The sequence below is a fragment of the Vicugna pacos genome, chromosome 3 (assembly GCF_048564905.1).
Source record: "Vicugna pacos chromosome 3, VicPac4, whole genome shotgun sequence".
NCBI classification, from domain to species: domain Eukaryota; kingdom Metazoa; phylum Chordata; class Mammalia; order Artiodactyla; family Camelidae; genus Vicugna; species Vicugna pacos.
The window spans coordinates 83,464,211-83,491,695 of record NC_132989.1 but is presented as its reverse complement, the minus strand read 5'-3'; the positions used below and the strand labels follow the sequence as shown (position 1 = coordinate 83,491,695).

The window sequence follows — 27,485 nt, the reverse complement described above, 5'->3', positions numbered from 1 at the left end:
CCTTTCCTCACAAATACTCAGGTGAGTTGGAACTGTTGGAACAGCAATATTTCAGGCCTTTGCTTTTTCTGCCTTTTTGCTTTTTCTTTTTTTAACAGTTTGCCTGTAGTTTTGCTTGGAAAATGAGAATCTATTGAGCCAATGTGTTTATCTTCTTTATTTCCCAGTTAGTTTCTCTTTCCAGTTAAAATATACAACAATTTTTAGGCTCTCAGTACAGCAGGGGGATGTTTAGATCTAAAATAAACTGTTTTGTCAAACTGTTAAAAAACAGCAAGAACTCATTTTGTCCTTGTACCTTTCCCTTTATGATGCCAAATTTTCTCTTAGACTGAGAACACTCTTCCTTTTAATTAGTATAGATCATCTCATTTCTGGTGACATTTGAGGTTTGGACATGTCCTAAAGGTGGAATATATTAGTGAGAAGATTTAAATAACTGAGTCATCCTTTTTTATTTTAATTTTTTCTTATTTTTATTTTTTATTGAAGTATAGTCAATTTATAATATTGTGACTCTTTCTGGTGTACAGCTTAATTATATATATATGTAGAATATATATTCCTTTTCATATTCTTTTTCACTATAGGCTGTTACAAGGTATTGAATATAGTTCCCTGTGCTGTACAATAGGACCTTGTTTATCTGTTGTATATATAGTAGTATCTGCAAATCCCAAACTCCCAATTCATCTCTCCCTTCCCCCCTGTAACCATAAGTGTGTTTTCTATGTCTGTGAATCTGTTTCTGTTTTGTAAATAAGTTCATTTGTGTCATTTTTTTAGATTTTACATATGAGTGATATTATATGGTATTTTTCTTTCACTTTCTGGCTTACTTCACTTAGAATGACCATCTCCAGGTCCATCCATGTTGCTGCCAGTGGCATTATTTTATTCTTTCTTTATGGCTGAGTAGTATTCCATTGCATAAATATACCACAACTTCTTTATCCTGTCATCAGTTGCTGGACATTTAGGTTGCTTCCATGTCCTGGCTATTGTATATAGTGCTGCTATGAACATCGAGGTGAATGTATCTTTCCGAATTAGAGTTTTCTCCAGATATACGCCCAGGAGTGGGATTGCTGGATCGTAGGGTAAATCTGCTTATCAAGTCATTAGCCTAAAGCTGAAACTTAGAGCGTAAACACTCTAAACATGACCATTTTACTGTATTACATCAAAACTTGGCCTCATGTTTGCATTGGATTTTTCCTAAAATACAACAAAAAGACTAGGTGAGAAATTTCTGCTTACAATGTGAATTCTGTTTCTCCACTGGCTTCTGTTTTGTTTACAAGTTGCCTTTTCACAGGAAGTGTTTTGACTTGAGCACAAAATAAAGGCTGTGCAGTATTTCTGTGTTTAAATGTCCCATTCAGTCCTTGGGGAGAAAGTTGGTCAGATGAACAATTATTGGGCTGTCTGTACACCAGGACCTAAACCAGTAAATAAACCAGAGTAAATGAACCCCAGCAAGCTAATTCACCAGGATTTCCTTCTCCTGTGGTGATTCCTGAGCATCTCACCTGCGTGTGGCTAGCCTCACCAGCTCTCGAGTTAGAAAGGAGCCATGTGAGTGGTACTGATTCACAGTTCTCAGGGCTGCATGTCCACTGCAAGTGCAGGGGGCACTTGCTTTACAATGTCCACTGCCCCAGCTGGAAGCCGCCTCTAGAAGGGTGTGTCCACAGCTCTCTGTTTGCTCTTTCTGAGTTGCTGACTGACCTCTCCATTCCTTGAAGTCCTGCCTGAGGAAATGCCAAGCCGTGTTCCTTGACAATCTGCGGACTGCCACCCTGCCAACTCTGAGCTGTCTGCCATCCATGCGTACAGAGCAGTCTGCTGGGCCCTTCCTGAAAGTAGTCACTTCAGCTTCTGCCAAAAGGCCTTCTGTGACTGGAGTCCAGCCCTGAGTGCTGGGTGTGTGACTCAGGGGACAGTGGACACACTGTGCTGTTGGCCCCTCTTCTGTCTTTCTCTTCAGACATAGCCTCCTGAAATGCCTTCGATGGAGTCATTCATCTGCTAACCCACATTTCAAGTCAACTCCTTCAGAACCTTTCTTCCAGTTAGAGTTGTGTCCTTTTTGGATAATGTGATAACCAACCACTGGTATTGAATTTCTTGTTTAAGCATGAGGGAATGATTTAAATAGTTGAAAAAGTATTTATTTGAAATGGATAAATGAGGTTGGTTCCACTATTCCCTGCCCCCAGCCCCTTCCCAGGCACGATGCCTGTCACTCAGTGGTAGAGTGTAGGGTCAGCTCCAAGAGCATGAGTGGGACCACTCCACCTGACAGAGTGTCTGCTTCCAGCCCTTCTCTCTCTTTTTCTGTGTCTCTGATTAAACATATGTTTGATCTTCTCACTGTGTTTTTCTGGCTCTTCTCCCTTCTTTTTATATTTCCATTCCTTTCACTATTTATATTTCATTCTGTTTCTTCTGATGTATCTTCCAGTCCCCTCATGCTTTATTCAATTTTCTCTAATCTGCTGGTAGACCAGTACATTGTTTTTAACTTTGGTTATTGTATTTTTAAGTTCCTGGGTTTCAGTTTGTTTCTGTTTTAAATCTGCTGTATCATTTTTTTCTTTTTTCCAGTTCTGTGCTGAAACTGTTTTAGTCTTGTTTTTCTCTCTTTGCACATGTTCAGCATAGTAGTTTTACAGTCTGTGTCTGGTGATTTCGTTATCTGGGCTGCCTGTCGTGGTCATTTCTGTTTGCTTGTGCTGGTGGTGGTTCATATCCTCCTGCATCTTTGAGACCTCCTTATATTTGATTATGTGTTGGACATTGTATTTGAAAACATTTGTAGAAATAATCTGAGGCCTAGAATGATATCTTTCTCCAGAGAGGATTGTCTTTTGCTTCTGCTAGGTGCCTGGAGGTCCTTGGAGGTGCAACCCAGGATCCTGTTAATTTAATTGTAGGACTCTGTGGGCACCCAAACGCCTTGCAGTCTGGCTGCAGATGAGAGCAGGTTTATTTGCAGTTCGCACTTACTTCTAGAGGGCAGTTCCTGAGAACCAACCCCAAACACTGGGTGGATCACTGGAGCCACCTTTTGACACTCTACTTTTTGCCCAGCTGTCCTCCTGAGCTGTCAGAAGTGCTGACAAGGAGAGCTGGTTATAATACAGATTGCTGCTATCATCCCTGACCCCTCTCCCCCCAAAGTTTTGGTTCAATGGGTCTGGGCTGGAGCCTGAGAATTTGCATTTCTCAGAGGTTCCATCTGATGCTGCTGGTTTGGGGACCACACTTTGAGAATCCCTAGTTTATGGGATTCTGTAACTAGATTATAAATCTCGACGGTGGAGACTATAACTTATCCTCCTTGGTCTCTCTCCCCAACTAGCTCAGTGCCATGACCTACATAGAGCCTGTGGATGTAACACTCACACAGTGAATCAGTTCAGGTGTTGCTTTCGTGTGTCGGGCATTTCTTAAAGTGCCAAGTATCTCTAGCCACTGGTAGTAAAGAAGGAAAGAAACAGTCTCTGTCTTTTCATTCTGATGGGAGCTGCAGGCCGTGTGGCAGGGCAGGCAGGGGACAAGAATGAAGAGGTTGACCGTGCACTTCTTCATCTGAATTGCGACTGTGAGAGGGGACACTAGGAAAATCACAGTGGAAACGTGTGAAGGAGGATGCGTGATCAGCCAGGGGCCATGCAAGCGAGGGGAAGGGGCTGTTCAGCTGAATTTAGCCAGTGGGTTGTGGGATAAGGGGTTGGAGTAGAATTCTGAAAGATCACTTCAGGGAGATTGTGCTTGAGTTGTGTCTTTTTTTTTTTTTTTTTTACATTTTTATTGATTCATAATCATTTTACAGTGTTGTGTCAAATTCCAGTGTTCAGTACAATTTTTCAGTCATACATGGACATATACACACTCATTGTCACATTTTTTTCTCTGTGATTTATCATAACATTTTGTGTATATTTCCCTGTGCTATACAGTGTAATCTTGTTTATCTGTTCTACAATTTTGAAATCCCAGTCTATCCCTGCTTGAGTTGTGTTTTGAAGCCTGAACTTTTGTGTTTTAAAGCAGGACTCCAGGTAAAGGTGCAGCTCCTTCCCCCAAATGCTCTACTGAGAGAATGTAGGCCCCCTGAGAGTGCACAGGGAGACAGCTTCCCAATTATACGACGTTGGGGGACTGACTTTGGGAGACTAGCCCTTCTTTACCTAGGTGTTTATTGTTGGTCAGGGCAGCAAAAGTCACTTGGTAGTTCACTGTTCCTCATTTCAGAAAGATAAAAGGTCAGCTGATTCACTCAGAGCTCTTAAAAACAAGCAGAAGCAACGGGCCCTCCCTTCCTTTCCTCACCCTTCCCATGCTTCTTTCTCTCTCTTAGTAAAGGGTCAGTAAAGCTGACCTTTGAACCAAGGTTGTAACAAGGGCAGTCTCAGCTCGGAGGCAATGAATCTCATCATATAGCTCCATATTTAGACAAAGGTACGTTCTTTGCATTAGAGCAAAATGATGTCTACTCAGAGTCTGCAGTCCCTCACCTCGTGTCTCCCGAGTGCTCCCTTCGTTGCTAGATTCCTTCCTGATGACCTGGCCTGGGCTCACTTTCTCACCTGCTGAGAGCTCATTCTCACAGTAGCATAATTGTATAACTGTGGCTTATATTTTGCTACTACTTTGGGTACAGTTTGCTGCAAGTAAGGACATTTACAATCCCTGGGAGATGTTGAAACAGTCCCAAAATAGCAGACATGCAAACACTATGCCTGATTAGCTCCTACTTATTAAAACATATGGTTTAAGGACTGAGTTACCAATTTTATGTTTCCATAAAGTGCTGTGTAGTCTTGTATAATGAGGAAAATTGCAGAATACTGATGTTTATGGAGCAGTCAAATCTGTGGACTTTGCAGGCACAGACCGTGAATTCTAACTTGGAGTTTCATGTTAATGCAAGCTTTCTGCATTATTTTCAACATTTTTCGCTCTTGTAAGGACTGAACTGCTTCCCTTGTAGGATTATACCTCAGTTTGCTGTCCTTGACCTTGTGCCAAGAGATGTTTTTGGGTGCACCCAAAGTAGAAAAGGCTTAAGGTTTTCCTTTTGGAGTTTTTGTCCTGAAAGTCCAGTGTCTGGTTAGTAGATGGTGGTTATGGGTTGAATTGTGTTTTCCTCCCAAAAGATATGTTGAAGTCTTGACCTCTAGTAACTCAGAATGTGACCGTATTTGACAGTAGGTTCATTGCAGATATAATTAGTTAAGATGAGGTCATACTGGAGTAGGCGGGGCTCCTAATCCAACATGAGTGGTGTCCTTATAAGAAGACCATGTGAAGACACATGGCATGTGAAGATGGAGAGTTGGAGTGATGGGCCTGCAAGCCCAGGGGTGCTGAAGACTGCTGGCAAACCACCAGAATCTAGAAGAAGCAAGGCCCTGCAGATTTCAGAAGCAGCCCAGCCCTGCTAACACCTTGATCTTGGACTTCTAGCCCCCAGAACTGTTGAGACCACAAATTTCCATTGTTTAAAGCCATCCAGTTTGTGGTACTTTGTTATTGTAGCCTTAACAAAACCAAGGCTGATGATGTCTGTGCCTGTGGTCTCCTCCTTTGTATTTGTCACTCCCGGAAATGGCTCAAGGTGACCCGGATGGTATAAAATGGTGTGGCAGAATGAGGGCTGGGCAGGAGGGTAGGACATAGATGTGGGATCCTCTGCCTGGACTGTTTTGTCTCCTGTAGTGCTGACTGCTCCGCTCAGAGGCTTTCCCACCCCTCTTTGTCTTGGTTTAACCCCTTTGACGATGGGTGGGGGGATAGGCAAGGTATTTGTGATCCTGACACAGCCAATCATTGCGCTGCAACCCCCAGCACAGTGGCACATCACTTAGAGGACAAAGGGTCCTTCCTTGGAGTGGGTAGAGAAGGGCTGGGTGGAAGTGTAGGGGTGGGGTGCTTTCTCCCCTCTGGTAGCGCTGAGCTGGGACAGCAGGCAGCTATACAGACGGGTTCCCCATCTGCGGAGGGATACAGAGGGAGCGCTGACTGTAAGGGAATTGAGCATCTGTGGTTTTTGGTGTCCCCAGGAGTCCTGGAACCAATCCCCCGGGGGGGAACAGAGGAGTGACTGTATTTTTTTTTTTTTCTGAAGGACAGAGGGCCTGCTTTCAGCGGGTGAACCCTGGAAGCCCCGTGTTTCTGAGTCCCCAGAGCTCATGCTCAGGCCTCGCTTCCTGCAGTTCTGATCTCCATCTTGTGAGCTCTCGAATTCTTCCCAGCTACACGATTCGCTACATCCCATTTCTGCTCGAGCTGGGTAGAATTCCTTCTAGTTTTTAACAATCTAGCCCCACCTGCAAATCTTTCCTGACTCCTCCTCTCCCTCCTCCCAGGGAAAGACTTCTTTCCTTTTGCTTCCATTTCGACTTATAAATCCCTTTATGAGAGTACTGGACAGTGATTTTTTGTTGTTGTTGTTATGTATGTTTGTTGGATCCCATTAGATGGTGAATTTCTTGAGAACAGAGGCTATGTCTTACTTGTTTTTATTTCTTGGTGCTGTGCTTGGATTATATCTGGGACCCCGATTTTTTTTTTTTTGATTAACCAGTTAAATGATCGAATGAATAATGAACGGCCTCTAATGGGATTGCAGAATATTTAAGCAGGAAAGGAACCTAGAGTTATTCTAGTGCTTTTCACATTTTAGAAGCTGACTCCTTTCTTCAAGTGAACTTTTAGGGGAAGGCCCATATGTAAAGCACATGGGCTTCGAGTTGCTCTAGAAGTGCAGGTGGCCTTCCAGGAATGCTGTCCCCTTCTCCTTTCCTCTGATCCTCCTCACTCCACCTGAGGTGGCCCCTGTGCAACTTGTAGGGTTTGGGGATCACTGTTTAGTCACCATCTTTCTTAGACTCGTGGAGCTTCAGTTTCCCCATTTGGCTTCCCTTCCTTATAAAGTGGATGTAAGAAATCATAAGTTGATGCTACTGTCCTCCAGCTGCTTCCCTCCCGTGTGTGCATGTGCACACATGTGCCCCTCTCTGAAGTCCTAGTGAAAATACTGAAGAGGATGATTTATGCAGCTCGGAATCTCACAGGATGATCTGTGGGGTTCACAATAGCTGTTGGCCTTCTGAGAGTAGGACCAGCTCAAAGAATTCAAGTTTGACCAAAGTTTATACGGGAGAATCTCCTTTCCAAATTGTAACACTTTTCCAAACCCTCCTCGGTGTACTCTCCGACCTACCACCCAAAATCATCAGAGGACTTCATGTCCTGTCCTAAATCACTGACCTGCTATGAAATATTGAAAGGCAATATGGTAATATGATCTTCCTCCTGTATTAAAAAAATTGTTTTTGTTAGGGCTTCAATTTACCTTCCGTTCTTAGGATTCTTGGTATATAGTGTCATAAAGCTAGTAGTTGTTTGCAACAGGTAAGTCCTCAAGTAGATGTGGATACTCCTAACATCTTGCCAGCAAGATGACCCTTACTATGCCCGATGTTAGCAAGAACTATAGATACTGAGGCTGCCTTTTCTATTAACAGGAGGCTGTGGAGTTCATATTAAGGTGGGGTTTCTGAACTCATTTGACTCAAGGATACTTTCCAAATTACAATGAATTGAAAAAGTACCAAAATGAACTTATTAAATAAAATTTGCATGTGAATTATAGAAGACAACAAATATGGAATCCATATGAATAAATTGCTGCAAGAAATAATCAAATTTTATTTAAAAATTTTTAAACAATATGATATGACAAAATTAGATAAGTGAAAATTTTGTTAAGAATGAAAAAATAGTCTATGTTAAGATTAAGCAAAATTTAAGAAGGGATAGATTATGGGTTGGGGATTAAGATACACACATAAAATACATACAAGGACCTACTGTATAGCACAGGGAACTATATTCAATTTCTTGTAAGAACATATAATGGAAAAGAATCTGAAAAGAAAAGATATATATGTATGTGTATGTATAATTAAATCACTTTGCTGTACACCTGAAACTAACATTGTAAATCAACTATACTTCAATAAAATAGTTTAAAAAAGATTAAGCAAAATTTTATTATGCATTCTTTACTGAGAGCAGCATTTTTTGAGGTGTAATCGATGTAACATTATATTAGTTTCACATGTACAATGAAATGATTCAATATTTGTACATATTGCAAAATATATATAGAAGTCCAGTTAACATCCATCACGATACACAGTTATAAATCTTTTTTCTTGTGATGTGAACTTTCAAGATCCATTCTCCTAGCTACTTTCAAATGTGCAATACAGTGTAATAAACTATAGTGATCATGCTGTACATTACACCTCCATGATTTATTCCTTTTATAACTGGCAATTTGTACTTTTTGGCTTCCTTTATCCATTTTGTTCATCTCCCACCCCCCACCTCAGGCAACCACCAATTTCCTCCCTATCTCCATGAGCTCTGGGTTTGTTTTTTTTTTTTTAAATTCTACATGTAAGAGATCATATTGTACTTGTCTTTCTCTATCTGACTTATTTCACTTAGCATAATGCCTTCAAGGTCCATCCATGTTGTCACAAATGCCAAGATTTCATTCTCTTTATGATTGAATAATGTTCCATTGTGTGTGTGTGTGTGTGTGTGTGTGTGTGTGTGTATCTTCTTTATCCAGTGATCCATTGATGGACATTTAGGTCGTTTCTATGTCTTGGCTATTGTAAGTAATGCTGCTACAAACACAGGGATGCATAGATCTTTTTGAATTCGTGTCTTTGAATAAATACCCAGAAGTGGAACTGCTGGATGATATGGTAGTTATATTTTTATTTTTCAAGAACCCTCCATACTATTTTCCTTAGTGGCTGCACTAATTTACATTCCCACCAACAGTGCACAAGGGTTCCCTTTTCTTGCCAGAACTTGTTATTTCTTGCTAACACTTATTTCTTGTCTTTTTGACAATAGCCATTCTAATAAGTGTGAGATATTTCATTGTGTTTTTGGTTTGCGTTTCCCTGATGATTAGTGGTATTAAGCATGCTTGTTGGCCATCTATATGTCTTCTTTGGAAAATATCCATTCATACCTTCTGTCCATTTAATTGGATTGCTTGTTTGTTTTGCTTTTGAGTTGTACGAGTTCTTTGTATATTTATCAGATATATGATCTGCACATATTTCCCCCCATTTAGTAGGTTGCCTTTTCATTTTGTTGCTGGTTTCCTCTGCTGTGCAGAAGCTTTTTACTTTGATGTAGTCCCACTTGTTTATTTTTGCTTTTGTTGCCTTTGCTTTTGTTGTTAAATCCAAAGACCATCACCATCAATCATGTCAAGTTGCTTATACTTATGTTCTCTTCTAGAATTTTTATGGTTTCAGGTCTTACATTCAAGTCTTTATTCCATTTTAACTTAATTTTTTTATTCTTGGCTTCTTTATAATAAATTTATTGACCATATATACATGGGTTTATTTTTTGGCTCCCTTTTCTGTTCTGTTAGTCTGTGTCTGTTTTTATTGCCAATATCATACTGTTTCTATTATTATAGCTTTGTAATATAGTTTGAAATTGGGATGCATGATGCCTCTTGTTTTTTCTTTCTCAAGATTGCTTTGGCTGTTTGAGATCTTTTGTGGTTCCACACAAATTTTAGAATTATTTGTTCTATCTGTGTAAAAAATGCATCAGAATTTTGAGTCTGTATGAGAGCAGTGTTATGACCATTTTTCCATATCTGCTAAATTTTATAATGATATTGCTGAGTTAGATTCTCATATTAAAAGCAGTACAAGGTCCATTCTTATATATTTTTAAATTACAGTCTAATTTGGAAACTCCATTTGCATTAGGAATGTTGTAGAAAAAGGAACATGAACATAATCCAAATATATTACAATATTCAGGTCAATATGAATTAGACTGCTTTAAAATCCATGAATTATTTTGTCTTAGACAACCTATTTCTCAGTTTCTTATAAATCAAAGTCAGAAAATTTTCACTTGTATGTACCTTGGAGAATTTTGAACTTTTACATGTTTGATTTAGATACAATCTGAGAGCCACAAACCTCTACATTTTATGTGAAATATCTTTGTTTCAGAAATAGCACCATGGGCAGTGAGTGTGTAAGATATACACATTCAGTATTCAATAAAATAAAAATATCTGTTGATATTTTATGACCTAATCCACACTCCAAACCAGTCACCATTTAAAAGACAACTGTTGGTAGGACAGCTTGCCCTGGAGATAATGATTTTTCCTGCCCAGGATCACCAAGAAATGCCCTGTGAACTCACAATTTTCATCAGTGCCTGGTGCCTGGTGTCCAAGCTGCCTGTAGGTCAGGTCCTGTGATGTCTCATATGGTTACATGATACAGTATTTCATTGCTTTGAGATACTTGTGGTCCCCCTATTGATTTAATAATAGCTTTTCAGGAAAAAAATTAAGTGCCACACATTAATTACTAAGTACATTTTGATTTCAGAAACATTAGAATGTGAGAAAAAATTCTTCATCTTAGAACCAGAGAACTAAGATAAAGCTATACACATGTGTTTAGCATTTTCTAATTTTAATATATTTAAAAGAAAAATACTGCCTTTATATATCTCTGTATCTACCTACTTACCTATTTATTTAGATATATTTTATTTATTGCTTATTTATTTGGAACATAGTTGGGAAGCACTGCTGTAGGTTAAAAGGGGACACAGCATGTGACTGAGCTGCAGAATAACCCTGATAAAAGTCGTCCTGGCCAACCCAAGTGGGGTAAGGAAAGCGGGTTTGAAATATTAAGGGATGCAAACGCAGCACGCTCAGCTCCCATGGAATGTTCCCACAAAAGGAAATTAGTGTAAAACTAATTGGTTTTGGTTTGGATAGTTGGTTGGATACCACAAAAGAGCATCTGAATCTTGTGTTGTTTTCCATGTTTGTTTCTGCTTATGTGAGAACAGGGAGCTGCAGGTGGCCATCAGTCACATGAATTTTGAGGTATGGGAGCCCTTTCTTGGCCAGTAGGGCAATTTTTGGGAAGGGCAAGGGTCTCGTGGCCCTCAGTTCCGTCACTGGACTCTCTCCTCCCTGGCCTCCTCCCTCTCAAGCCGAGGTGCCCTTACTGCTCTGCTCCTCTGCTGGAGTGTGCCTTTTGGGGGGTTTCTTAATATACCACCATACTCTTCAATCACAGGTTCTTTGGGGCCTGATTAGCAATTTGGAAAAGTATTGATTCCCAGCTCCTCAACCACTGAGGCTTTCAGGTGTTCCAAGTTTCTTTAGAACTTCCTACGGAAATTTGGCCCACGGATGGATAGGACATGATTTTAAATGTCCATATTTTAAAGTATCCTAAATTTATTGGAAAGGCAAGTTAAAATTGATGAAGAGAAGTTTTCATCAATTGTATGTTAGGATGTTTGCCGACTTCAGGTGATGATCAGGATTCAGATTGGGATTCAGGATTTAGACACGTGTGAGGATGCTGTGCTGGGTATCTACAGGGTTCTGGTGCCTCTGTTCTGGCCCTGTTAGAAGACAAGGATACTTAGTGACATTCTTTCCCCCTGTTTATATTTTACATTATTATTATTATTATTATTATTATTATTATTATTATTAATTGTGGTAAAAACTACATAATATAAAATTTACCATCTTAACCATTTCTCAACGTATGTTTCAGCAGGGTTAAGTGCCTTCACATGGTTGTGCAACCAATCTTCAGAACTCTTTCCATCTTGCACAACTGAAACTCTGTATCTGTTAAATCACTCCCCATCTCTCCCTCCCCTCCGCCCCTGGTAACCACCATTCTATTATCTGTCTTGTGTAACTGACTACTTTAGATATGTCATGTGAGTGGAATCATACGGCATTTTTCCTTTTGTGTCTGGCTGACTTCACTTAGCATAGTGTCCTCAAGGGTCACCCATGTTGTAACATGTGTCAGAATTCCCTTCCTTTTTAATGCTGATGGGACAGATGTTTTTAAAGATCTAAAGAGCAGATTGCATTGGCTGGGCCCATAGAGGGCTCTGAATGCTCATCAGACGATTCTTATTTTTCTGGTAATATTTCGTGAAGTCTTTCAAGAATTTGTGTTTCTGAGTTCCAGTAAGCAGGGCCTGTCAGAATCCTCTGTGGGCGTGGCTGGTGGTGAAGGAGGAGACTGGCAGAGGCTGCTCTGAGGTTCCTAAGTGGTCCACAGATGGTCTCTCCCCTTGCTGGCCTTTATAAGAAGAAATTTTCTTTTTAACTTTGAGTGGTGGTCTCAGCTCAGGTGGGGCATGATTCTGCCCTCCTCCAGGGCACATTTGGTGTTATCTGTAGGCATTTTCGGGTGCCAGAACTCAGGGGAGGTGTGCTACTGGCTTCTAGCAGGTAGAGGCCAGGGCACTGCCACACTTCCTATGACCTGTCCCGTGCAGAGAATGATCTGGTCCAAATGTTAATAGTGCTGAGGTTGAGAAACCCTGACACAGAGGCAGAAGCTCAAGAAGGTCAAAGAGTGTACGAAAGTTTAATCAACAGAGAACTTCCAATCATTACACACCCTGATGGCTCCCCTCTCCAAGAAGGTCTGGTGTACACTGAAATAGAACCATGTCCATCTACGTCAGACGCTCAAAGTGGATACAAAAGATCACATCAACAGCAGCTTTCTTACCTAAACACCATTTGTCCAAACACAAAGCCTACGAACAGCTGACATTCAGGGAGCATAGCCTCTGCCCTGCTCTGGGAGCCCCCGCCCAGACGCTGTCACGCTAATGTAAACAGGATAAGCTTTTCAGCTGCAGCACTGTTTACCAGGAACCTGCTGGAATAAACTAGGTTGTTGAGTTTCATTTAGTCAGCAGCAGTAATCATGGGGTTCTTCCACTGTGGAGAAGCAACAGATGTGTGGGCACATGTGACAGATGCTATAGTCTGGATTTGCCAAGTGCTGGGGAGCACTTTGGGGGCCTTTCCCCAAGAGAATGATGACCTTATCCATGACAGACTCCCTCCCTGACAGGAAGCAGCTAACTTAAAAGTGAAGGAAGGCAGTCTAAAGGCTTTCCCTCTCTGAGGGCGGGGATGGAGACTGCCACTGGAGGGCCCTGTTCCAGCTGGAAGTCAGCGAGTCGGTGACTGAGTTGAAAAGGAAACATGGATGGTTTGGGTATTATTTTTCTCCTTGTAGGTGGATAAAATACCATTCCATAGAAATTTTACATGACTTATTCGTGCTTACCACATAGAACTCCCACCTAGAGAAGGGCAGGGAGAGAGCTCTCAGGGGTAAGAGGACACAGTGTGGCCCAGCACCCCTGGGGGCCCAGTACTGTCCTACTGAAGAGCAGAGGCGTTTCCTTTTGATAGTTGTTGCTATACTTCATGGACCACATCTTGTTCAGTCTCCGGCCAGCCTGGTTGAGCTAGGGAAAGGTTGTGTTCCAGTGCAGTAAATGCCTCACAGGGAAGTCCAAGGGAGTTCATGTCCACAGGGCTCCATTTCAACTACACCTTTTCAATGATTTCCTCCTGTCTTTTGCTCCATTTGACATATTAAGGTTATAGTTGATCCTCAATGTGGTAGTGAAGAGTCTGGACCCAGATTACATTGTGTAGGTTTGAATCCTGGCTCTGCTAACTTACTAGCTGAATGCCCTTTTCCTCATCTGTAAAATAAAGATTGAAACACATTGACCTCATGTGGTTATGCTGATATAAATGGCTTAAAGTACACAAATGGTATAAAGTACACAAAATGGTTCCAGATGAGTGGTGAATACTGTATTTGCTAAATAAATAAACTGACATTTTGTTACTGAACCAAACTTGGGTCCAGTGGCCCATGTGCAGTTAAGCCAATCTGCTGACACCGGGTTGCGGTGAAGGAAGGTGCAGCGTTTATTGCAGGGCGCCGAGCAAGAGATACAGGAGGTAATGCGCAGAAGACCTGAACTCCTCAATGGCTTTCAGGGAAAGAATTTTAAAGACAAGGTGAGAGAAAGTGTCTTAGGTTGCCTGATCAGCTCATGGACATTCTTCTAATTGATTGGTGGCGAGGTAATTGGGAGTCAACATCATCAACCTGCTGATTTCAGCTGGTCTGGAGTCTACACGCTTGTGGTCAGCATGCAGATAATTTCTTCCACCTGTCGAGGGTTTTAGTCTCTGCAAAACCGCCCAAGGATATGGCTCAGGATATTATCTACAGCTCTTGATGAGGAACTAATGGTCTTTGACTTCATTTTATGGCTAAACTGTTATTATTTTGTCTTTTGTGGTGATTTTCATTTGTTTCTGCATTTTCTCACGTCTCTGATTAAATTTGCTCTTTGGAACTTCAGGAAGGCCTAGGAGGCTAAAACTTTTCTACAAACAAGAGGCAAGAGACGTGGGGATCTGTCCCAGAAAGCCCTCATAGGGTCCTGTTAGGTTTCCATTTGACATACTGGAGGCTCTAAATTCATGGATTAGACTGTAACTTAATAGACTTTGGAGTCTAGAGCTAAATTATTACAGGGAGCAAGTACACTAAAAGTTAACATGCATTGACCGAATAGCCCCCAACTTCCCCACGGCTGATTTTAATTGGTGCAAAGGCCTGCTGAGGCTACAAGTTCTCCTGAAAAGTGTCAGATGGTTTCCATCTGCTGATTGTCTGCCTTTCCACCCACTGGGTGGGTGTGATGTTGGACTCACTGCAAATTGGGTGAAGTAGAAGTTTTGCTGGAGCAGGGAGCTGGGAGGTCAGAGGACAAAACCTGCAGTGCCTCTGACATGGAGGCATTTGCAGCAATTCAGGCAGAAGGTGACAGGGCCTGGGTCAAGGTGTGGTTAAGATCCACAGGAGGGGCAGAATCAGGAGCTGGCCCAAGCCGCAGAACAGGCCTGTCCTCGTGGTCAGCTGCGATGGGAGAGACCAGACAACTGACCTATTCAGTGGAGAAAGGGGGGTCATGAGAAGGGGTATTTGCTGCCTCTGTGGAGTGTTTTAATGCCCACTTCTCCTGTCACAACCTCCTGGACAGTGAGGGCTTTACCCTCTTCCTCCTCTGGAAATCTTCCGTCCTAGGCTTACCTCCCCCAGGAGGAGGGGAGGCATCCTCTCTGGGAAAGCCTGGCAATAAAACAGTAAGGTGCTGCCTGATGACCCTACAGCGAAGACTGCCGGTTGACAAGCTGTGCTGGTGCCCCAGAACTTCCATCCATATTTTAGTGCTTTCTCTTTAGATGTGAAGGCAGGTCAGGGACCAGTTGGGTCATGGCTCAGCCAGCACAGGCATGGCCACAGTAAGGAGGAGGCTGGCATCTCCATCCTGCCCCTGGCTCTCTTGCACCTTCTTCTGCTAGAGTACTTCTCTTCCACTGCATAACAGAGGGAGGAACAGATGCTTTGATGGAAACAAACAAACGACTCGAAAAATGATTCTCCACAAAGAGCTTGCCTACTCCTTTGAGTCCTGAGGAAGTTCAATCAAAATAGAGAAGGAAAGGGAGAGTATAGCTCAGTGTTAGAGTGCGTGCTTAATATGCACGAGGTCCTGGGTTCAATCCCCAGGACCTCCATTAAACACACACACACACAGAAGGAAAAAAATCCATGGGTCCCTAGTGCCTGTGTACTGGCCAGCATGGACAGGGCTCCACGGCTGTGGAATCCTAATGAGAGGGGCCTCGGAAACATCAAACAGGTTGCTGTCTGCAAAATGTTGACTTTCTCACTTTACTGTTTTCCTTTGAATTTCTTATGGTCGATAATCTTAGTATTCAGGGTTGAAGAGAGCGGAGGAGAAGGAATCAGTAAGGAATTATTTGGAGGGAAAGCAGAATGGAATCAATACTGGCAACAAAAGCTGGTGATTAGTCTCCATCTCCACCTTCTGTCCTGCCTTGCATCCCCAAGGAGAAGCAGCGGAAAATGTTGGTTCTTAGTAGGGGAAGTCAAACACCCAGCAGGCCTGCTGCTCTCAGATTTAGCCTCATTTTTGGCCATCTGCTTGCAGAGAGAAGGGACTGGTACTCTGAGAACCAGAGAGTGCAGGCATCACTGCTCATCTTGAATTGTCCACCTCCTCATTCTTAAAGAGAACCTTCCAGAGGTTAGCTCTTTCTGGAGGATGGCTCAGAAATCTGCTCTCCACAGTCCAGGAAGGCCAGAGTGTTTTTTTGAAAGGCTAACACCCAATCATTTCACTTGCTGTTCCCTGGGCAGAGTTTTCAGCTTTGTGGTCAGATGCTTTACATCTGAATTTTGCCCTCGAACCTGTGAAATTCATGTGTTGGAGTCCTAACGCCCAATACCTGTGAATGTGATCTTGCTTGGAACTAAATAAGATATTTGCAGATCAAAGTAGTTAAGATTAGGTAATTAGGGTGGGTCCTAATTCAATATGACTTGATGTCCTTATCAAAAGGGGAAATTTGGAGACAGACACGCGCACAGGGAGTGTTCACCACGTGAATACTGAGGCAGAGATCAGGGCGATGCTTCCACAAGGCAAGGAAAACTAAAGATGGCCAGCAAACCACTTGAAGCGAGGGGAGAGGCCTGGAACAGATCCTCCCTCACGGCTCACAGAAGGAACCAGCCCAGCCCACACCTCGATCTGGACCTCCAGGCTCCAGAACTGTGAGACAAGAAATTTCGGTTGTTTAAGCCATTCCATCTGTGGTACTTTGTTGCAGCAGCCCTGGACAGCAAATCTAGGCACCTACTTGAAGGTTTGGGCTTCCTGGAAGAAAACAAAGTCATCACTGCAGGGTTAATCAGCCCCACGTCTGTACAACCTTAGATTTGGCTTTTGCCCGTAACGTTTTGTGCAGTGACCCTTGGTTTCGTTTTGCTCTGGATCCCCCTATATCCCTCCGGTGGAAAATTTCCTCGCTGCTCGAGGGTGTGTGGGGGGGCCAAGAATGGAAGTCTTTGTTTAGAATTTGCGTGGTATACATAAATAACAAGCATATGGGAGACTTTCAAGCCGGAGGCATTTCAGAATTAGGCAAGGGAAGAGAGACTTCATTTGTTAAAGACATTTCCTTTTCAAATTTATCAAGAGCTTCCCTGCATCTTCCCTTCCCCGTGTCCTGCTCCCCCTACAAACCCCAAATATGTAAGAGGCTTTCTTAGAGACGTAAGCCAACAGGATGTTGAGAGAAAGGGGTAAGAAAAAAATCGCACATAAAACCAGATGAATGGAAAAAGCCCTGTTTCTTTTTATGCTGGTGACTTCAGAATTGTAAAAAAGAAATGAGTAAGAAAATTTTCTTCTAATTGAACATGCCGTTAAGTGTGTCTAAATTGTTTATACAAAGGCTGGCCCTTAGAAATTAGCCCTGGTTGCTTCCTTTTAGATACAGGGATGTGCACTGAAATTCTACCTTCAGGGTTTAAATGGAGACTTCTCATACTCTTGGCTATGTGCCGTCTGATCCAGGCTATAACGTAGGTTGAGTGGGTCAAGTTTAAGGTGCAAAAGTTGGACTACCCCAGCTCAGCCACTCTAGAAAAGGAGGAGTTGGGCTTGGCCCTGGGCGAGGGGTGGGCTGGGGGAGGTGGCTGAGTTTGAGCTCCTTATTCCCCGAATGCAGGATGCCCCACTTAGTTAATGCTATTTCCTATTGTCATGTGAATGCTTTGTGGCAACTTAATCTGTTTGCTCTTTGAAAAGCCCTTTCGAATCCAAGTATTTCATTAGCTGCCAGGGAATTAGTGAGGCAAGCTGTGAAGAAGGCAGTTCCATTTACTGGTGTCTGGGAAGGCGCGTGCCTCCTGCTTAGCGCAAGCATCCCAGTTTCACACCCCATTAGCAGGGTGTTTGTCTGATTTCTTCCTTTAAACCCAAACCACAGCCCTGGGGAAGCCAGCCAGCCTTCCAGTTGTTTCTGGTGCAGATCTTCATGGCTTCATGGTAGTTCGACTTAGTAGAAGAGATTTCTTGCAGCAGTTTCAGAAGAAGCACAGATGTAACACCAGAAATACATTTCAGTGACATGTAGAAATTATATGATTTCTTTGTATTTTGAATTCTGGTGCCTTCTGGACTAATCTGAGTATCAGTGTGTATGATTAGTAAATTGGTGGTGATATTAGAAACACAGAAGTAAAAAAAAAGTCATGATTTATATTAATATAAATATTTATTACATGGTATGTACAAGAGATAGAATACATAAAATAAAGCATAAAACTGAGGAAGTCAGATTTGGGGAAAATTTATTGAAGACTTACAGTATGACAGGAAATGCACTTAGTTCTTTACCATGTGTGCTTTGGGGGTGTGTGTGTGTGTGTGTTTGAGAAAGAGAGAGAGAGAGAGAGAGGGAGAGAGAGATATTAGATCCCTTTGGAGAACTTATCCCCTATCATTGAAAGCAGGGTAATTTATATGAGTGTCATGAAAGTCCTTTAAGAGTTTGAGAGGAAGCATAAGAGAGGTAATTATGTATCAAAGTCATTTTTGCCCCTGATTTTCAGAAGGGTCTAATCCTTGAGTAATATTTTCAAGGTCAAGACCCAAACTTGGCTTTGAAATAATTGGCCTATTGCCTGGAGTGAGTTTTGCTTTTAGAGACAAATACACTTATCAAAAACAGCTTTCAGGAAGACTGTATTCTGTCCAAGCCTACCACAGTGACTTGCACATAGTATGCCCTCATATAAGAGTATCAGTAGAGGATTTTACATAATAAAATTGTTTGTAGCAGGCAGTCCCTGCACTTCTTTTTCTATTAAAGATGAAGAAGGACTTGTCTGAGTTGGAGTAAGAGAAATATAGGTTAGTATTGCTATTGCAAGTGGCAAGAAATATTGATAAGAGCTTCAGGAAGGTTGGTGAAGTTCTTTCTGGAGGTATCTATGGCAACAAAAAGGTTAAGCACAGCCCTTGTAGAAGAAAGGGGTAGAACCTTGATGCTCCAATCCATACTCCTCCCTCCCCTGCTCCATTTAGTACCTGCTGGTAGACACAGCCAAGTCCAAAAATGGTACTAAATCCCCCTGAGTAATGATGATGGGATTTTTTTTCTTATAGTCAAGATATCTGCCTTTTTGAGGACACAGGGGTCACTCAGCTCATGTTGCCTGAACCATGTTATAGTATAAAGGGGGTACAAATCAGTTAGGAATGGCTTAGCTGACATGAAAGAAAACCCCAAATAAAATGACACAAATAACACAGAAATTTAAATCCAGAGGTAGACACCCATTTCATGATGTTGTCAGGAACCACCATTCTCATCATGTAGCTTCTACCTCATGGTTCAAGATGGCTGCTTGAGCTCCAGCCATCATGTCTACATTCCAGCCAGGAGCAAAGAAGGGAAGAAGGGCATGCCCCATTCTTATAAGGATACTTCCCAGAAGTTGCAAAAGACATTTTTGCTTACATCTCACTGGCTAGAATTTCCATGCACATACCCTCAGCTTCAGGGTGGCTGAGTAATGCAGTTTCTATCTTGGGCAGCCAAGTACCAGCTAAATACCAGGGTTCTATTAAAAGAAAGCAGAGGAGAGTGATTAGTCCAGGACAACTTGTAGTGTCTGCCATCGGGGTAAAATGAGTATGTGGGATCTTTAATGGCCAGGCTTGTCACCCAGGTCATAAAAACATTATCTTTCTCTCTGTCTACACTCCCTGTGGTTCTTTTCTGTGTTGTTATGAGTAGCTTAATTTGATTTTGAAATCTTGACAGCGGGATCTCCTAGGTGGATCATGAAGTGTTCGCAAGGCTTGGGGTCAGCCTGGGCTCCCTGGAGCAGAGTGCTGTTTCCAAATGCTAATGGACAAATGCACTCTGAGGCAGTGGTTCTGCCTGGGGCCTGAGATTCTGCATTTCCTACAAAATCCCAAGTGGTGTGATGCTGCTGGAGCACAGACCACGTTTCCAGTGTGAGAGTTTGTTGAAGGTTCTTTGCGGCCTTCCATGTCCCGTTTGTAGCAGAGCATTCAGGTAAAGATGGGCTGGTGGTGGTCAGATCGTGTCTGTCAGTGGTTCTCTTGTGTCACTGACCTGGGAGCTTATTCAAATGCAGACTTCTAGGCTCCCAACTATCGGTTTTGATAAAACAGGGGCAGAGCTCTATCTGATTTTTATAACAGACACTCTGGGTAGTTTCTGATAAAGGTGATGTAGGAGCCGTGCTTTGAGAAATATTGGCACCAGGTTCCCCAGCAGTCTATGCTGGTGAGGGTCGTAAGCTCTCAGATCATAAGCCTATGAGATCCCACCATTCTGGGATTTCTGGTTTTAAACTGTCTAGTTTAATCCTCTAAAGAAGAGACGTTTTAGTGATCTTTATGGCCCAGGAGTTCGTCAAAGGCACATTCATCTCTCTTTCCTGTCTTGAAACTAAGGGTTTTATTCTTCCAGGAGGTTTGAGGGCATCTTTATCAGCCAGGAGTGCTGTAACAGAACACCACAGACGGGTGGCTTTAACAGCAGACATTTTTTCTCACAGTTGTGGCGGCCCGGTGTCTGAGATGGGGGCTAGCACGATCGGATTCTGCTGAGAGCTCTCTTCCAGGCTTGCAGACTGCCACCTTCTTCCGCTCCTTTACGGCTGCTGTGTCCCCACGTGTTTGAGAGAGAGGGAGCTCTGGTCTTGGCCTCTTCTTCTAAGAGGACCCACCACTCTCATGACTTCATCTAAACCTAAATACTTCCCGGAAGCCCCACTCCAGACACCATCACACTGAGGGTTAGGCTTGAACATGTGAATTTTGGGGGAAACACAAACATGCATTTCATAACAAAGGAGGATTCTGCACCACTGAGAATGGTGCTGGCAGGGTACCCAGAGGTTTGGTGAGGCAGTCAGAGAAGGGAGGGCAGAGGAGGGGAGGGATGAAGCTGACTTCTCCTAATACCTTCTGTATGCGGGCACGGTGCTGGCCATGGTATGGGTATTGTTTCATGTAATCCTCCCTACTGCCCTGTGAGGTGGTGGGGCAATCCCCGCTGACCAGACACAGGTTTCAATATTCTTTTGCACATATTCAGGGCTTAATTTAAACAAGAGTCAGAGAAAAGGAATGGCTTTTGTGATCACAGGATACTAGGGGTCTCTCTGCATCTTTACCTTCATATCATTTTCACTGCCTGGAAGGTGTTCTTCCCTCCCTCCTTCTGTTGCCTCCTTCCTACCCCAGCATCTCTATACCACTTTCATCTGCTAATCATCTCTACTTGTAAAGGCCTGGTTCAAGCTCTAGGTAGATTTCTCTGTCACCCTTTCCAAAAGTCCTAGGACTCAGTCCTCCATTTGCATTCTACAGTCATTATATTAAGTACATCTTTTAATTTTCTGTATTTTTGATGCTTTGACATCTGGGGCCTCTCTCAGGGTTGGCCAGTTCCTAGAGATAGCAGAAGACAGGCCTACTAGGATGCCTTTTGTATGCAAACCAGCCAGTCCAGAGCCCACACCCCTACCACCTCCTTTATGGAGCGTTTGTGTCCCAGGCCACTATCTGCCTGCCCTTGTCACCTTACGGCCAGGTACTAGGCAGGTAAGGACAGTCCCTATGCCACACAACTCACTGAAATCATTCAAAGTAGCCAGTCCAAAGCCTGCTTACCCTGCTTCTCCCATTCCTTTCCGTAGAAACCACAATGAAGGCTCTTTTATTTCCCCACCTATATCTACCTCCTGATTGACCCTGGTTCTCCCCACTGTGGCCCCCCCTCCCATGGCCAGGCATGCCTGTCCTATTGGATTCTGAGTATACCAAACTATTTTTTCAATGGCAGTTGTCTCCTGATCAGTTGGTCTAATCTTACCTGAAAAAAATAATAAAATCTACATTTTATTTATTTTTTATTAAGATACAATTAACAGGGCATTAAATTAGTTTCAGGTGTACAACATAGTGATTTGATATTTGTATATATTGTGAAATGATCACCATAGTAAGTTGACTTAGTATCTGTCACCATATATAGTTACAGAATTTTTTCCCCTTGTGATGAGAACTTTTAAGATCCATGCTCTTAGCAACTTTCAGGTATGTGATACAGTATTATTAACTATGGTCACCATGCTGTACATTACCTTCCTGTGATTTATTTATTTCATAACTAGAAGTTTGTACCTTTTGACCCCTTTCACCTATTTGGCCCACCCCGAACCCCCTGCCTCTGGCAACCACCAGTCTGCTCCCTGTATCTGTGAACTTGATGAAGCTTATGTTTTAAAACACTCATGTCAGTGAGTCTGCTTCTGTTTTGTAAATAAGTTCATTTGTGTCATAAGTTCATTTTCTAGATTCCACATATGCATGATATCATATGATATTCATCTTTCTCTGTCTGACTTTTGGCACTGTAGTATGATAATCTCTAGGTACACCAATGTTGCTGCAGATGGCGTTATTCAATAGCTTGTAATAATCTATAATGAAAAATATGAAAAAGAACATATATATATATCTATAACTGAATCACTGTGCTGTACACGAGAAACTAACACAACACTGAAACCAACTATACTTCAATTAAAAAAAAGAAATTTAAAACACTCATGTCGAAGTCCATATACCATGAACCCCAAACTGTGTGGCTGCTGTGCTGTCCTGAGACTGAAGAACTGAAGAATGAAGCAGCCCTTATCCTCTCCCGTGGGCTCAATATCTCCAGACTCTGTTTACTGCAAAATTAACCATTTCCAGAAATCAACCCATTGCTCTCTAGGGAGAGAAAGACCTAGAAGCCTATTTTTTTTCTTTCCACCTTTTAGGAACTTAGCAGAGAGCTGGCTCAGCTGGTCTATGTTAGGTGGATTGAAGAACAGGCTGATTCTGGCCCCCTGAGCTTCACAGCTTCCATTTCTAAAAGGGCCATTTCCTTGGCAAGAGCGCATCCTATGTTATGCCTGCATTGAGATTCCCTGCTCTTTGTCCCTGCTAATGATGGTGCTGGATTCTGCTCTACTGAAAGGATGATGTAGTGAATATGTTTAAAATTTTTCTGTATATAACGATGTTTTGACATCTTCAAAAACCTTTCTGGGTGGGGAGAGATTGCAAATTCTTAGGCAAGGGCTCAGCTGGGAGCCGCCTTTGATATCCAGAGCCACATGTCCTCTGTCTGGTCCTAACACCCTAGGAGGTGGTATTCCTCTGTCTTAATCATTCCAGGGCCAGGTTCCAGGCACCTAGGGACCCCACTGATAGCCCAAAGCCCACAGCAGATTTTCAAACCAGTTGATCTTAAGCTGTCTCCCCCTGCCTTGCCTCACTTTTCCCAAGGTCACCTCAGTACCAGCCATAGCCTAAATGCCCCCTCTCTCCCGTCTTCTGCCTCCTAATTAGGCTAATGTTTTTCTTTGTGGCCCTGCGTGGTGTGGCATGCCTCCTGTCTCTTGGGCCTGTGAGTATAACATTTTATTTTCCTGAGCCTCTCCTGTGTCTCCTCTAGTGGCTGCATCTGACTGATAGCTCATAAAAGAATATAGAACAGCTGACCATGTGGCTCCAGGTTCATATATGCCTGCTGCAATGTCTCGGTTTGATGAGCGCTCAGGGCGCTGTGTGCCCTCTGCTGCTTCTCCGCTTCACATCTCCTGCCCCACCCCGAGCCCTATTTTCTGTTTGTACCACACAGCATAAGGGATGTGTGTCATGACCTCTTTGTAAAAAAGTTTCCAATCTTTGTTCATTAGCCACTCCTGCATTTGAGGATACAGTGACTCCCATGGTGAGAAGAAGTTAATTTACTCCTCTCATAGATTGTGGACTAATAATGGTGGAACCACTGCTCTCTTCCCACCTAATAAATAGTCCATGAATAATTGAAGCTTATTGAATTAGTTGGGCCACAAAAGCTTCTTCCTCCTTGGCTGGGAATGCAGCCAGCGTTGTGCTTTAAAAGACATGTGCACACGTGCTCACATTGAATAAATCCTCTGGCAGAAAGAAAGTAGAGGAGGAGCTGGAAAGGCAGAGAGAAGCAAAAAACTGCAGCAGAGGAAGGAAATAGATAAAGCCTCGGTAGATTATACAAAAGGAGTGGTGATAGATTCCTCAGGAGAGATGATGCTGTTGGTGGCTTTGTACATCCTGTTTCTTCTGTGATTCACCTGAAAGAATGAACAGTGTGGGAAGGGAAGGAGGGAAAGCTGATGCAAGTCCAGAGCCTGATACCTTGGTCCCCTGATGCTGCCTTTGTCCCTGTCTTTTGGATGCCAATGGGAGCAGCTTCTCCTGCCTAGTGAGAAAATAGAACTACTTTCTATGCAGCGTGCAGTGGCTGGGATCAGAGATCAGGTGCAGAGTTTTCCTTTTTTGGCCCAGTGGCATGCACCTTTTCAAACAGTTCAGCCAACCATAGTGGGGACACCCGAGATACAAGTGTGAATGTCTGCTCTCTCCCCATCCCCAGAGGCAGACTGCGCACGACGTTTGTGTTCAACGTCCCCCTCCCCCTCACGGGGAGGGGAGGCAATCCTGTGGGGGGAAGGGGGGAGAAGAGGAAGGCTCTGGGTGCAGGTCCTGCCCATTCAGTGACCTCAAGTCCTTGGACAAATTCCACCATCAACTTGTGAAATAGAGTTTTGGGTGCCAAGGACAGAGTGCTGAAAAGAGGAGCTTTGGTTCTAGTGGGGAAGACAGTCTAAGAACAGGTAAAGAGAAAACAAAGGAATGGAAAATTATAGTACAGATTACAGAGGAAACACAGGGGCTGAGAGAGTGATGGTAGGGGAGGCGGAGAAGAGGACCAAGTCACATATGGTTCCTGTAGTCTGGGGACTTATGTCCTGCTGGGAGGGAGACACACACAGACACACACACACCATGAAAAGCTATGAAAGAAATAAAATAAGGGCTTGAGAGAGGGAAAGAAAGGCAGAGGTGCATTGGTGGATAAATCTACCTTACATGGGTGTAGGTGAGGTCAAGGTGGTCTCTAAGGAGTGACAGGTGAACTGATAAAAGGTGGGAAGGCACTTGCCCTACAGCAGCAGGAGAACATTCTACTTCTAAGCAGCAAGAACAGCACATACAAAGGCCTTAAGGAGAGAGAGCTCGGAACACTAGAGAAAGTGAAGGAAGCCCAGTACGGCTAGAATGTGTGAGACAGGATGTCTGAGCCTGGCCCAGAGCTGGGCGCCAGGTGGAGGTCTCATCATACACGGAGATTTGGAATTCTCTTCTAAGTGCAGAAGAAGGCATTTTAGGCAGAGAAGTGATAAATTCAGTTTATTTTTTAAGAAGTTTTTGTCAGTTTTTAAGTTTTTAACCTCTGTAAAATGGGAATATTAACAATACTGACTTCAGACGGTTGTGAGAGGAGTAAATGAGATCTAAATATAAAGCATTAGCTCAGTGTCTAGCACACAGCGGTTCAAGCATATTGTCTATCATTATTACTCTATGTGAAAAGCTGGCTTTTTAAAACATGCACCCCAATGTTCATAGCAGCACTATTTACAATAGCCAAGATATGGAAGCTACCTAAATGTCCATCCACAGATGACTGGATAAAGAAGATGTGGTATATATACACAATGGAATACTGCTCAGCCATAAAAAAGAATGAAATCATGCCATTTGCAGCAACATGAATGGACCAAGAGATTACTATGTTAAGTGAAGTAAGTCAGACAGAGAAAGACAAGTATCATATGATATCACTTACATGTGGGATATAAAAAATGGTGCAAGTGAACTTGTTTACAAACCAGAAATAGACTCACAGACATAGAAAACAAATTTATGGCTACCAAAGGGGAAAGGGTGGGGGAGGGAGGAATAAATTAGGGGTGTAGGATTAACAGATACACACTACTATATATAAAATAGATAAGCAACAAGGACCTACTATAGAGCACAGGGAATTATATTCAATATCTCATAATAACCTATAATGGAAAAGAATCTGAAAAAGAATATATCTGTAGATGTATAACGGAATCACTTTGCTGTATACCTGAAACTAACACAACATTGTAAATACTATACTTCAGTATAAAACAGACTGGCTTTTGGAGCCACCAAACTCATTCTAACTGTGATTGTTTTCATCCAAGCCACTTGGAGCTGCCTGATGGGTTCAAGGCGAGGTTAGCCTATGTTTGTCTAGATCTGTCTACCTACCTATCCATCTGCTTATCTCAATCATATATAGATGGAGCAGCTAGAGGTAAAGATTTTTTTCAGAACATAAATTTAGATCTGATCTGACACTCAGACAAAGGGACAGTCAAGTGCAAATTCTTAGGTCCTTCCTGTTGGTAATAATTTTCATCTAGGAGCTGTGAAATGTCTACCTTGGTCATCAAAGTTTCATAAGGCAACCACAAAATCCCTAACTTTAGGCTAAAACTTTTTGGCTTTCTGGTGAAACTTCAGTGTTGGATATTCTCTTTCACCCTATTCCATTGTCTACCCTGCCATCTGTCCTGGGGTGCTGGCTCTATGGGCCACCCTCCCACCCCCGACATGGCATGGGAAAAGGCAGGAGGTTGAAGGGCAGGGGGGCCAGCACATTTATTCCTTCTGCTCCCTTCCTGTCCAGCTCCCTAGAAGAACTGCCTTCCTCTACCAAGAGCCCCAGCTCCTGTTGGGATGGCCCCTTTCTACACTGTGGGTTTCTCTGGGTTCAGGTAACACCTTTTTCCTCTTGAATCTTCATGCCCAAAAGTTGTAACAGTCTCCTGGTTTTGCTAGCTAGAGGTGCCTGCTGGTTTTCCTTAACTGTACTCACACCTTGCTAAATTGTATTTCATTGAATTCTCTTTAATCACTCCTTTTGCATATGCTGTCTATTTCCTGCTGGGACCCCACACATGTACCCTCTAAGATCAACCGTTCTCAAAATGTACCCTACTAGCTGCTACAACGTAGTTATATTTAAATATATATCATAATTCAATGCTTCTAAGATGTGCCCCCTCCCCCACGTATGTTTCAGCATCTCCAAAATTAGGGTGATTTGCAGGATTAGGGTGGTGGTTTTTACTCCTGCTACCAGCAAGGCAGTTATTGGTATTTCTTGTGGATGTGTGGTCATTGCTGGCCACAGGATCCTCATTTTAATTGAGTTATGTTCATTGTTGGTACTACTTAGTACTGTTTAAAATATTTTCAGAAAGTTTATATTATGATTCAGCTCTGGAATGAAGTTATTGTGTACACAAAGGCACGAAACAGAGCAGTAAGGCATAATTTTGATTTTGGTGAAGCAAATATCCATCTTGGCAGAAGGGATACAGTTCCATACTTTTAAACAGTTTTCTGGGATTTGAGAAAGAAAGATTCCCACAAGTAACTGGAGCTGTGTTACATGTTTTACAGGTGTGCAAAAGGATTGTCTAAACAGGACAAGTGACGCTGTTAAGGGCAGGAAGAATCCCAAATCCATCAGAATAAATAAAAAAAATGTAAAGAAGCAGGAAGTTGGTGTCACTGATTGGCAGTGCTTTTTCTTTCTTAGTGGTACATAAAATAATTGTGAGTCCTACAAATTGTTGACATCCTAGAGTCAGTGAAGTATGGTG

At 42.7% G+C, this 27,485-nt stretch overlaps 1 non-coding gene across 1 annotated transcript; it reads left to right on the top strand.

The window, feature by feature from the left end:
- Positions 1–15,483: 15,483 nt before the first annotated feature.
- Positions 15,484–15,556, top strand: TRNAI-AAU (transfer RNA isoleucine (anticodon AAU)). Its single transcript has one exon. It is a non-coding gene; the product is annotated as a tRNA-Ile (tRNA).
- The last annotated feature ends 11,929 nt before the right edge of the window (positions 15,557–27,485 follow it).